At 38.9% G+C, this 13,499-nt stretch overlaps 1 non-coding gene across 1 annotated transcript; it reads right to left on the bottom strand.

Annotated features, from left to right (window-relative positions):
- Positions 1-307: 307 nt before the first annotated feature.
- LOC144998997 (small nucleolar RNA R71) lies at positions 308-414 on the bottom strand. The gene has a single exon (XR_013660527.1). It is a non-coding gene; the product is annotated as a small nucleolar RNA R71 (small nucleolar RNA).
- Between the last annotated feature and the right edge of the window lie 13,085 nt (positions 415-13,499).

Genomic DNA, 13,499 nt, shown 5'->3' on the forward strand with positions numbered 1-13,499 from the left:
AACCCGCAATTCCCGCGACTGCTACCTTCGAACTAAAAGGTCATATCCTAGCTTCACTCAAGGAAATACCTTTCTATGGGAAAGATCATGAAGATGCCTACAAACATTTGGATGAAGTCAATGATGTTGCTGATTACTTCAATATTCCAAATGTAACCTGCGAAACTCAACTACTTCATATGCTTCCGGTAACCTTCAAGGGTGCTGCTAAAGACTGGCTCAAGTCCCTTCCCCCAGATTAGTCACTACTTGGGCCAGAATGAAGGAAGAATTTATTGATCACTTTTGCCCACCATCCAAGATAGCCAAACTGAAGAAGGCCATTGCAAACTTTGAACAACAAGCTGGAGAGTCTTTATATGAAGCATGGGAGAGGTACAAAGGTCTGCTAAGAAACTGCCCACACCATGATCTAAACAGCCAGCAAGAAGTTTCCATCTTCTATGATGGAGTCAATGTCACAACCCGGCAGTTGCTAGACTCGCAAGGCCCACTTACAAAGAAGCCACCCCCGGTGATTAAAGAATTGATTGAAGAATTCTCTAAACACTCTAGAGAATACCACAACCCTAGGAATGATGTCACGAGGGGAGCCGCGTATGCTGCTACTGAAGATTTATCCGCGGTCATGGCCATGTTAAAAACCATGGATAGGAGAATGGACAAAATGGATCAAACTATCCATGCTATTCGGGTGGGTTGTGAAAACTGCAATGGACCTCACCTCACTAGAGATTGCGATTTGGATGAGAATGGCAACAAGAAGGCACAAGCATGTTATTCGAGCGGTGACCGGTATGATGAGGACTGGCGCAAACAAAAGAAAGAGTGGCTGCCTTACGAAGAGTACAAGAAGGCCAAGGAGGAGAAGTATAGACAAAAAGGGAGAGGCTTTTATCAAAAGGAGGAGCCGGTGCGAGAGAAGAAGCCAAGCTTGGAAGATATGCTTACTAAATTTGTGGCTGCTTCCGAGAAAAGACATAGTGACCATGATGCTGCTATCCAAGAAACAAGAACCATGCTCAGGAACCAGCAAGCATCCATCCACAACATAGAAACGCAGTTTGGGCAACTTGCTCAACAACTAAACCAAAGGTCACCGGGTGAGCTTCCTAGAAAAACCGAGAACAACCCACGAGGCGCACAAGTAAACATTGTCACAACGAGAAGTGGGAAGATCATCACTCCCCTGGCCCCCATTCGAACTGAAGCAACCAGGGACTCGCAGAAGGAAGGAACGGAAGAACAAGCAGAAAACCAAGATTCACAATCTGAGAGTTCTACTCGCCGAGTAGGGCCAATGGACTCGGCGAGTACCCCAGCAAAACCGAATGAACAGCCTCCCTTGAAGCCATACCAGCCTCCAATGCCATACCCAGCCCGAGCCAAGAAAGAGAAGCAGAAAGAGGAATATCAGAAGTTTCTAGACCACATTAAAACTCTTCAAATCAACATTCCTTTCATTGAAGCTGTCATGCAAATGCCCAAGTATGCTAAGTTTCTTAAGGAACTCCTCACCAATAGAAGAAAGATGGAGGAAGTGCAGAAGGTAGTGCTTAATGAGAACTGCTCCGCCGCAATGCTAAACAAGTTACCAAAGAAGAAGGGTGATCCGGGGAGCTTAACTTTACCTAGCCAATTTGGCAACTTGGCTGCAATTCATGCCTTAGCTGATTCTGGAGCAAGTGTGAACCTTATGCCATACTCGTTCTTTAAGAAGCTAGACCTCCCGGAGCCAAGGCCAATTCGAATGGCAATTCATTTGGCAAACAAGATTGTCACCTTCCCAAGAGGCATTTGTGAAGATTTGCTAGTGAAAGTGGACAAATTTGTCTTCCCTGCTGATTTCATCATTCTAGACATGGAGGCGGATCTGCAAGTGCCAATTATCCTTGGAAGGCCCTTCCTCAACACAGCTAGCGCTATCGTAGACATGAGAGATTCTAAGCTCACCTTGCGAGTTGGTGACGATTCAATAACATTCGGGGTAGACCAAGCCATGAAGTACTCTAGGAGTAGTGACAACACGACATTCTCAATCGACATGCTCGACGAACTATTGGAGGAAGACATACCTGAAGATTCCAGCAAGTTTGCAACTTTGGATGAAGCATTTGATCCAGAAAAGGAATTACTAGAGATTGAAAGACTGTTGGAAGAAGCGGAGTATGAAGAAATAATGAAGCAATCTGAGAACCCTACTCGCCGAGTAGACCCGATCTACTCGCCGATTACATCTGAAGAAAATCCAGAAGTTGTGAATGCAGCTACCAACTCACCGAGTACCAAACCTGCACTCGGTGAGTTCGTCACTAAGCACAACCAAATGGAGCTTAAAACATTACCTGACCATCTGGAGTATGCCTTTCTGGAAGAAGGAAATCAGAAGCCTGTGATCATAGCCTCGGATCTATCCAAGACGGAAAAGGAAGAACTTGTACACGTGTTGAAGAAAAGGAAAAGAGCCATCGCATGGAGCATCTCCGACATCAAAGGAATAAGCCCATCCTATTGCTCTCACAAAATCAATTTAGAAGAAGGAGCAAGGCTGGTGGTGCAACACCAAAGACGATTGAACCTGAACATGCAAGAAGTCGTCAAGAAGGAGGTGGTCAAGCTCTTAGATGCAGGAATCATCTACTCCATTTCCGATAGTCCATGGGTGAGTCCGGTCCAAGTGGTGCACAAGAAAGGAGGAATGATGATCATCACCAACGAAAAGAACGAGTTAATTCCGACGCGAACGGTAACCGGTTGGCGAGTGTGCATCGATTATCGAAAGCTAAACGATGCCACTCGCAAAGACCATTTCCCCCTTCCTTTCATAGACCAAATGTTAGAGAGACTATCTGGTCATAGCTATTACTGTTTTCTAGATGGGTTTTCAGGGTATTTTCAAATACCCATAGACCCAATGGACCAAGAAAAGACCACCTTCACATGCCCAAGTGGGACTTTCGCCTATAGACGCATGCCATTTGGACTATGCAATGCACCTGCGACATTTCAAAGGTGTATGACCGCCATATTCCATGATATGGTGGAAAAATTCATGGAGGTCTTTATGGATGACTTTTCTGTATTCGGATCTTCTTTCCATGACTGTCTCACAAATCTTGATTCAATGCTTGCTAGGTGTGAGAAAACCGACTTGGTCCTAAATTGGGAAAAATATCACTTCATGGTCAAGGAGGGTATAGTTTTGGGACACAAAGTCTCTAAAAAGGGAATTAAGGTGGATCGGGCAAAGATAGACACCATTGCCAAATTACCCCCACCAACTAATGTGAAGGGCATTAGGAGTTTTTTGGGACACGCAGGTTTTTACCGGCGTTTTATAAAAGATTTTTCCAAAATCACGAAACCTCTAACACAATTATTATTAAAAGATGCACCCTTTAATTTTACTAAAGAGTGTTTAGAGGCATTTGAATTTCTAAAGGAAAAATTAACTAATGCCCCGATCATTATAGCACCAAATTAGGACTTACCCTTTGAGATCATGTGTGATGCTAGTGATTATGCATTAGGAGCGGTCCTTGGTCAAAGGGTTGATAAGCACTTTCAACCCATCTATTATGCTAGCAAGACCTTAAATCCCGCCCAAGAGAATTATACTACTACTGAAAAAGGATTGTTAGCCGTGGTTTATGCTTTTGATAAGTTTCGCCCTTACTTGGTTTTATCTAAAACCACTGTTTTCACTGACCACTCGGCTATCAAGTATTTGTTTTCCAAACAGGATGCCAAGCCAAGACTAATACGATGGGTGCTGCTTCTTCAAGAATTCAATATAGAGATACGAGACAAGAAAGGAATGGAGAATGTAGCGGCCAATCATTTATCTAGGCTCGAGAACCCGTAATTGCAAGAAGATAAGGAGGGAGACGACTTTCCGGATGAATACATTATGGTGTCCGTGGGAGAGGAGCCATGGTTTGCAGACATAGCTAACTATTTAGCTACAAATTATGTCCCGAAGGATTATAGTAGTCAACAAAAGAAGAAATTCTTTGCGGAGATCAAATATTACTTTTAGGACGATCCATACCTCTTCCGAAGCTGTGCGGATGGAATTATAAGAAGATGTGTGTTCGGGAAGGAAAGCCGAAGAATACTAGAACATTGCCATAGCGGGCCCACGGGAGGACATCATGGAGCACACTATACCGCAAAGAAGATCTTTGACATTGGGTTCTATTGGCCTACAATCTTCAAAGATGCAGCCCAATATGTCAAGGAATGTGATGCTTGTCAAAGGGTGGGAAACATTTCATCTCGAAATGAAATGCCACAACATAGCATTCAAGTGTGCGAAGTGTTCGACGTATGGGGCATTGACTTCATGGGACCTTTTCCCACATCCAAAGGAAACAAGTACATACTAGTAGCGGTCGATTATGTCTCAAAATGGGGGGAGGTGCAGGCTTTACCTACAAATGACGGACGGGTAGTGGTACGATTGTTAAAGAAACTATTCTCCCGGTTTGGTGTTCCGAAGGCCCTGATTAGTGACCGAGGCACACACTTTGCCAATGATCAATTGGAAAAGGTGCTCAAGAAATATGGAGTGACCCATAAGTTCTCCACATCATACCTTCCATAAACTAGTGGACAAACTGAAGTGACCAATCGAGCCTTGAAGCGTATTTTAGAGAAGTCGGTGGGAAGCAACCGCAAGGAATGGTCGGATAAATTGGATAACGTGCTACGGGCATTTCATACCGCTTTCAAAACACCTATTGGTACTACGCCATATAGGTTAGTTTATGGAAAGCAATGCCATTTACCAGTCGAGATCGAGCGTAAGGCATATTGGGCTTTAAAGAGGTGCAACTTCGATATAGAAGAATTGAAGACCAACCGTTTGATGCAAATGAATGCCCTTGAAGAACTCCGAAATGATGCTTATTCTAGTTCGTGGCTCTATAAAGAAAAGACCAAGAGATGGCATGATAAAAGAATCAAGAGCAAAGACATTCATGAAGACCAAAAAGTATTGCTTTCCAATTCCCGATTAAAACTTTTCTCGGGCAAACTCAAATCAAGGTGGGATGGTCCCTTTTTGGTCAAGACGGTGTTTCCACACGGAGCTATAGAATTGATATCAAGAGATGGCACACCATTCAAAGTCAATGGTCATAGAGTGAAGAAATATGAAGAAGGTGTCCCCCGAAATGAAGGATTGGAGGAGCTGCTACTGTGCGGAATTGCAAACACGTAGACGGGGCGGAGTCTAGCTAATGACTCCATCAAAAGAAGCGCTTCTCGGGAGGCAACCTCAGTTTCAAGTTTGCATTTTCTTTCCTTTTCTTTATTTTTCATTTTGTTTTTTTTTTTTTCATTCTTCTTCATTTGTTCTATGTCTCTAAGTGCTTGAGGACAAGCTATGTTGTGAGTGTGGGGTGGAGGGGCTAAACAAATGAATTGATACATTAAAATTGGATAAATTACAAAAATTTTCAACCTGTGAAATCTACTCGGCGAGTATGTCGACTATATTCGGCGAGTAAATGCTCGATTGCAGCCAAAAGTTGATAACATGCGTGTCTACTCGGCAAGTAGACCCATTCTACTCAGCGAGTAGCGGGTTCAAACCCAGTAAAATAAAGCCTGTAAAAAAATGTTATTATTCACCAATTCATCCCAACACTCGTCGGGCACTTCCTCTCAGCCGCCTCCCTAAGCATTTTTCAAGAACTCTCCAAATTTCTACTCTTTTCTCTTCATTCAAGCAACAAGATAGCATGGCAAGAAGAGGTCAATCCTCACGTGGGGGAAGCCATGGTGATATGCCATGGTTAGCCTTTCAACAAATCACCTCCAAATCATCCAAAACTCGAGCCCTAAACAGGTTGGAAGCACTTCGACAGAAAGAAATCCACCTATCGAATGCAGTGGATTGGGGATGGATGGGCAATGTTGGCTTGGAAGAAGAACTCACCCCATACTTGGTGAAAGATTGTAACTTGGGCTATGCCAACATCACTTGTGATGGTTGGTTGCAATTGTTCAAGATCCAAGATCCGGTATACGTGGACTTGTGCTGGGAATTCTTCGCTACCATCTCATTCTGAGGTGGTAGTGAGTTTTACAATCCTAACACGATCTCGTTTTCTTTGGGTGGGGAGCTGCGACAATGCAGCATGGTTGAGTTCTCTTGGCGGTTGGGCATCTACGATCAAGACATGGCGATGACGGATTACTTTGAAGCCTTCTTGGAGAATACCTACAAAGAACTTCCCGAGGAGGTGGTGGCATCGACATGGTGGAGTACAATTGCTAACCGAGTCTACATACCTTCCACTGCTCAAGAAGGTCATATCCGTTCTCCGATCCACCGACTCATTCACCGGTTCGTTGCAAGCACGATCAACATGCGGAAGGATGGGGACAAAGTTCCCACCCTTGATATCTTTTACTTGTGGAGTATCATGACTCCCGACGTCTTCTACAACCTTCCGTACTGCATTGCTAAATTTCTTGCGGAGGGGGCGGTCAAGGAGAAGATCAACTCGAAGATAAATGGGGGCATGTTCATTACTCGGCTTGCGAAATAATTTGGGATCTTGGATTTGCCACAAGCTTAAGCACTAACGATTATCCACCCTCCTCCGTTCAACACTACACTTTATAGGAGGGCTCGGATAGTTGAAAATTTTGGTGATTCCTTTACTATCCCGAATGAGGATGAGCTGGCGGTCCCCGAGGAGCCGGGAAGGCGGGTTAGGCCAAGGAGCGAGCGGGTACGGGAAGATCCACCGGTTATTCCGGTGGAGGATAACGAGGGTTGGAACCAAGTAGAGTACCGACACTACTTGGATGATATTGGGCGAGGGGTTAATTACACCAATCAATCCTTCGAGAGTCTTTTCCAACAAATGCACATTGCCCCGAGGCCTGGACCCGGCTACCCTTATATTATGGATTGGGACGAGAGGATGTAAAGAAGGGGTGGAGAAGGAGGTAGTGGATCTGGAGGAGCCGGAATGGAAGAGGAAGATTGAAGATTTTGCTTTGTTTTGTTTTGTTTTTTATGATGTTTTGTTTTAAGACAATTGTGGACATGTTGGATTTGGCTATGTGGTTGAAATATTAGCGTTACTTTTAGTTTTTTTTTCAGGTATTGAAGCTAGGAAGCATGCTAATTAGGAAGGGTCAAGAGAGGAATGAGAGTCTTTATGAGTGATTATGGAGTCTTGTTCCTAGGATTGAGTCCGTACGAGTCAAGAGTCTTATGGAGTGTTGCTGCTTAGGAAATTCGCGTGAGAGTACATTTATATTTCCATTTCAACACCAAGGTCAAGAGAGACAGCAGTTCAAAGAAATCTGGAAATATACGCCCTACTCGCCGAGTGCACTAACACTACTCGGCGAGTACATCTGCTTTTACACGAACTGCTTTGCCATCGAGTTCTACTCGCCGAGTCTTCACAGCTACTCGCCGAGTAGCCTGCTACAGGAGGAGTTTCTGAATTGCTCTGGCTAATTTTTCTGCACCATTCATATACTCTTTATGAATTACTACTAAATATTGTTCAACAACCCTTTTCCTTGGAGTTTTTTTCGAGCTATCAACCACACGAGACGTATGACGCCCGTGCCATGGATGAGCTGTGCCCATGGTTAAAGTCAATAGAAGAAGGAGTTGAAGAAGAGACTGTCAACCTAGCAACTGCTACCCCAGGGGAGTTTGTTCCAACTTTCTCTCTATTTGCATTTTTAGTTGGTATAATATGCAATGAGGGCATTGCATAAAATAAGTGTGGGGTAGGGGGTTAGTCACATCTTAGAACACTTATAATCTTAATTTAGGCTAACTTTTAAAAAATTGTTGCATACCAAAAAATGCTTAGGTCTTAAATTAGGAAACTTTGGTAAAAAAATTAGGATTCCATATTAGGATTGTGTTAATAATTGCATGAAAACCCAAATGTTTAGTTGATCCTATATACGTTCTAGTGCATTTGTGGCTTGCTTATTTCAGTGAAATCATGAGACAAAAACACGACCTTGCTCAGTCTGAGGGATGCAATATGTTTAGCAGCCTAAACCTGAAATGTATCCAAGAAAGTTTTTATCATTAGCCAATAAAGGTTGAGATTGAGCGCCCCTGCTTAATCATGTAGGGATTTGAGTGAAAAAATTGAGAAATACATGAAAAAAAAAGAGAATTACTAGAAAAAGTTATAGGAATTTTGAAGCAAATGAAGTGAAGATCTAAAGATCAAAGTTCCAAGAAATCCAAAAAGTTGAAGATACCAAAAGTCAATACAAGTTTCTGAACTCAAAGATATCAAAGATCAAATATCAAGAAAGTGAAGAATTCAAAGAGCTCCATAGTGGTATCGAAAAGTTGTAATTCTAGAATATGTATGCTTGGGTTGCTCAATTAAAAATACCTTGAGGGTAAAGAGATTTTCTGAGGATGGATTCGGAGGGTTGCATAAAATGAGCATAGTTCGGGGTGAGTGGGCGGATGTTTATGAGGATTGTGAGTATTTGAAGTATGGGGGGTTTTTAGGAAATTTTAGACACAAATGCATGCGTTGCAGTCTTGGCATAATCGCTGGGTTGGATTGGAGTTATTATATGTGATTCTAATATGTTTAAAATCTAGTTTTCCTTGGGGGCAAGCAAAAGTCAAGTGTGGGGTATTTTGATATGTGCATAATTAGTTAATTATTTAGCATATATTCTTAGTTATTTTTGATTAATTATGTGAATAATGTGGACAAAAGGTACTTAAAATGTTGTGAATTGTGTTTTCAGTCCAAAAGATATGCTTGGAAGCAAAAAGGAGAAAAGGGAAGCAATTGAATATCAAAGAGTGAAAGAAGGTGATATACTCGGCGAGTAGATCGACCCTACTCGGCGAGTACACGAGGATATTCCAGAAGATAAATACGACTGCTGATTCCAGACGGATAAGTATGGATCTACTCGGCGAGTTGATTCTGCTACTCGCCGAGTACACCCTATTTTGGAATATCTATAAAACACGAATCCTTATCTCATGGGAGGATACTCCTGGCGATTTTTGAAGGTTTAGCTACGACTAAGAGACTCAGAAGACGCTAAGGAACCCTAGGCTTCAATATTTGGAAGAATTCAAGCAATTAGGTTAATTCTACCACTTAGACTTAGGAATTGAATAGTTTTGCTTTAGTGAACTTTGTTTTTATGTTTGTTTCTACTGCGATTATGAGCTAAATTCGTTTTTGTTTCTGTTTGGGGAATACCAAAGAACTCCTATGGTTTGATTATTGATTATTGCTTAATTGTCTATTGGTGATTTATTAAATTAAGTTTGTTAAAGAACCTTATGTATTAATCACTACTATTTTTTGTTAATTGGAAGGCAATTAGGTTGCATGAACATCACTTAATTGTTAACCTCATATGTCTATGTGAATGCTAAACCATATGCTTAGAAGTAATGATTATGAAACTAAGATTAATAAGAAAATAGGAAGATTAATGTGTGAGCTTGTTTGAGAAACCATCAACAAGAGGTTAATTGAATTAATAACTTAATTGACCATTACAAATCTTATTTAATCCAAATAATTAATCTAGGGAATTAATTAGTTTAAATACTTGATCAACGCTTAAATTAGTTAATTGTCTAAGGGTTAGGAGTAATGAATATGAACCTAACTATTATAATTGGTAACCAATAGCAATTAATCTACCTTAAACTTAAATAACCATAGGGATCAATTGGTTGAGCCTAAATGGAAACATCATTATCAAATTTGGTGAATAGTTGTTGCTTTAGTTAATTAGTTAATTTAGTTTGTCTAAGTTTCTAGTCTTGCAAAACTAGAGAAAAACCCTTTACTTTTATTATTTATTTTAGTTAAAATTAGTTATTAGTTTAATTTTCCGTTCCCTGAGTTCGATACCTTACTTATCAATCTATACCACTTAAAGACAGGTTCACTGCCTTTGTGTGCTCAATTTATTAATAAAAAGTAGGGATAAAACTAGTTGGTTTTACACACATCAGTGTTTGAAACTCTGAAGCGAGCCTTATGCAGCACACCGATACTATCCCTCCCATAAGGGATAAAAGACTTTGTGGTTTATTGCGATGCATCCAACCAAGGGCTTGGTTGTGCTTTTATGCAACGGGGAAAGGTCATCGCCTATGCCTCAAGATAACTAAACTCACACAAAGTAAACTACACCACATATGATATTGACTTACAGAGAGCAAGTAACTTCTTATAACACTTTGGAAGAACAATGAGAGAGGGGGAGGGAAAGCTACGGTTTTCCACCAAAAATTGAATGCATGAAAGCCTCCATAAAGCTAAATGATTACCTAAGAGTTCTTAACACTTTAAGCACTCAATACTCTAAAGCCTACATGTTTCCCATGCCTTTTAAGCCATGCATACTCTCCCTTATTATATTCAAAAGAGCATGTATTATTTCCTAGAAACTAGCTCATTTTCTTTATATACAAAGAGAAAAGAAGTTTATAAAATTCTTATAAGTATTTGTAAGATATAAACGTTAAGTTTTAGAAAAATTAAAAAAAAAAAAAAAAAAGACAAAAGAGTCTTTCTTGTCCAAAACAATGTACATGACTTAATAAATCATACCTTATGATATATATTATGTTACTTGCCATTAAAAGTTAATATTTTCATGAAATAAATAATTCCCAATTAATTAAAAGAGTTTTGTAAATATTTATTTAATCAATTTCTAATGAATAATGAATTTTATCAAATTGTTGTTAGTGTGACTCTTTAGGATCACATGTTAATCAACAATATCATCTTAATATTACTCTTGAGCATAAAAGATCATTTAATCTCGCACTTGTGCAAGACCCATAATAGATTGATATAGACAGTGATGAATGTCTAGCAACATTTCACTGCACACAACAATATACAAAATTTTTGAAATTCTATCAAAGCCCATTCCCCAGCATCTTAAAGCTACAATTGGTGTATAAGGTAAGTCTATTAGTTATCCCTTTGCTACAGACATCATGTTGAACCTGAGATATAGATCGCAGACAATCTCATATGTAACAACCCAATATTTCAAATCAATGTAATAGTACAAGTCAAGCATTGCAATTTATTTTTAACGAAAATAGCATAAACAATACATTGTTCAATATTTTTGTTGGGATGAATAATGCATTAGATATTACGAGGTTTTCAAAAATACAAAGAACACTAAAATCCGAGTTATAACAAAGAAGTTATGAATAATCGAAGCTCTGCGACAAAATTAGTAAAACACTGTTAAGCGTAAAAAGAGAATTTTCAATAAAATACTTTTTAGCCTTAACAATCTAAATGAAAGTCGTAGGATACGTTAAACCATGAATTTCCATAAAAAGAACATTCAAATCTGACTATGTATGAGGAAGTTAGGATTATTCTAACATTTGACATAGCAGTACACAGTCCAAAAGTCTGTTTACAGATCGATTGATATTTCGACAACACAACCTAAATGATAATTGAGGATCTCGTTAATAGTACCATAACGATGAAAAGCTAATGAAAACGGTCGTCGAATCAAGAAGTTATGAATTTTTAATAGAATTTTCCTGTCCTGGTCTGTTACAAATACAACTTTAAAAATAAATTCAAAATTAGCCAATGGAGTCTAAACGAAAGTTGTAGAGCATAGTCTCACCTACGCATGAATATAAAGAAAGTAAAAAACAGAGGTCGTAGACAAAAGTTATGAATTTTTGAAGTTTGGAAAAAAGAAGTACGCCCCGCATATATGAGTACGCCTAGTGTACTCCGAAGCAAGGACCAAACTCGGCTACATCGAGGCTCCGTTACCAGGTTCTCGCATGCATGTCATGCATGCAACACTAGCTCCGACACATAACCCGTAGACTGGGCACGTACGCTACACCCAGCGTATGGGGAAGCATCAGCCTCCTATAAATAGACTGCGAGACCTCCGGTTTTAAGGACCATTTTGAAACCTCTCTCCTATATTTTCATACTTTTAAGCCTCTCACTATTATCCCGACGCCCTGGTGACATACCCACGTTACAACGAAGGTCCGAAGCCCCGAAATTCCCAAGAAGTCGGCATCTTTCTAGTCGAAGTACTACTCGAGTAAAAGCCCCATTTTTTATCAATCATCACTCTTAACAAGTGAGTTCATACCCCTGTATTTTCATAGTTTTTACAGTTTTAAGGGGGGGGGGGGGGATACAAGTTTAAAACAATGATTTTGTGTTACAAACAAATAGTTTCAAATTGTGTTAAAATAACATCAGGTCATCAAAAATATTTCTAGATGTTAAACTCTTCAAATGATTGATAAACTAATATTTTTCCCAAAAATAATATATATATATATATATATATATATATATATATATATATATATATATATATATATATATATATATATATATAAGATTTAAAAGGAATTAGGACTGATAACTCACCTTGGGTCCTTTTCCTTGTTTGGATGTGGGCTTATAGTATAGGTTAATTGTCCAAATGTCATTTAAATTTTACTTATATATAATAGTATATGTATATTAATATAAAAGTTATTTCATTCAATTTAATTACCCTTTGTAACATGTTGAGCAATGGGTTAAATTCATAAACAGTTAATATTAATTCAGAAAGTACATATAAATTATAATAGGTATAATTTATGATATATAGAACATTAATTCATGATTCAAGTATACTAGAATACACCGTTTTACAAGAAACAAGGGTTTGATTCAAAACAAATCAAGAGTATATAGCTTTCAAATACATGTTAAGAATACTAGTTCAGAAATATACAGTCAATCATTATTTCAGGATGATTGGGTTTTCATAACTATTATACATGTAACGTCTATATGCTTTTTATGAGTTATTTGGTTCAGGTCTTTTAGTTTATTTAAAAATCATAGTTAAAGTCCTGACATTATAACCAGAATCTCCAGCCAGGGATCGAAACAATGTGTATATAGATCTATATTGGGATTGACAACCCCACACTCGGGCTGCTAGCTAAAGTCGGGCATACATGCCTATGAGTGACAATTGTTATCAACAATTTTAATGCCTTCAAAGCATTGTTTCATGTCATCTAGTCTCAGAATGGTTATAATAACTCATTAAAAAGATTTTAACAAAATGGTTAGTGTACAATTAACTAAACAGGAGTATTTTTTTCAAATTACCAGTTTACCAAAGATACATTTTACAGTATTACATATCGGTATTCAATAATAGCTGGTGAAGCCAGGCACACTCTCTTTTACAGTTATACAAAACGGATACAAAAGTAGAACATTGGTTTACAAATAGAACCATTTTATGGGATTAAAACTACTTTTCATATACAACATAAAATATAGGATTTTCTGGAACAGTTTACATATTCAAGAAACAGAAAACAGACTTTCAAACATAAATAGTTATGCACTCACTCAATTTTATGCTGATACTCTCTTTTCAAAATTACTTGTATTCTCAACAAACCGATA

The sequence above is a fragment of the Lactuca saligna genome, chromosome 5 (assembly GCF_052625555.1).
Source record: "Lactuca saligna cultivar CGN05327 chromosome 5, ASM5262555v1, whole genome shotgun sequence".
In the NCBI taxonomy this organism is placed as follows: domain Eukaryota; kingdom Viridiplantae; phylum Streptophyta; class Magnoliopsida; order Asterales; family Asteraceae; genus Lactuca; species Lactuca saligna.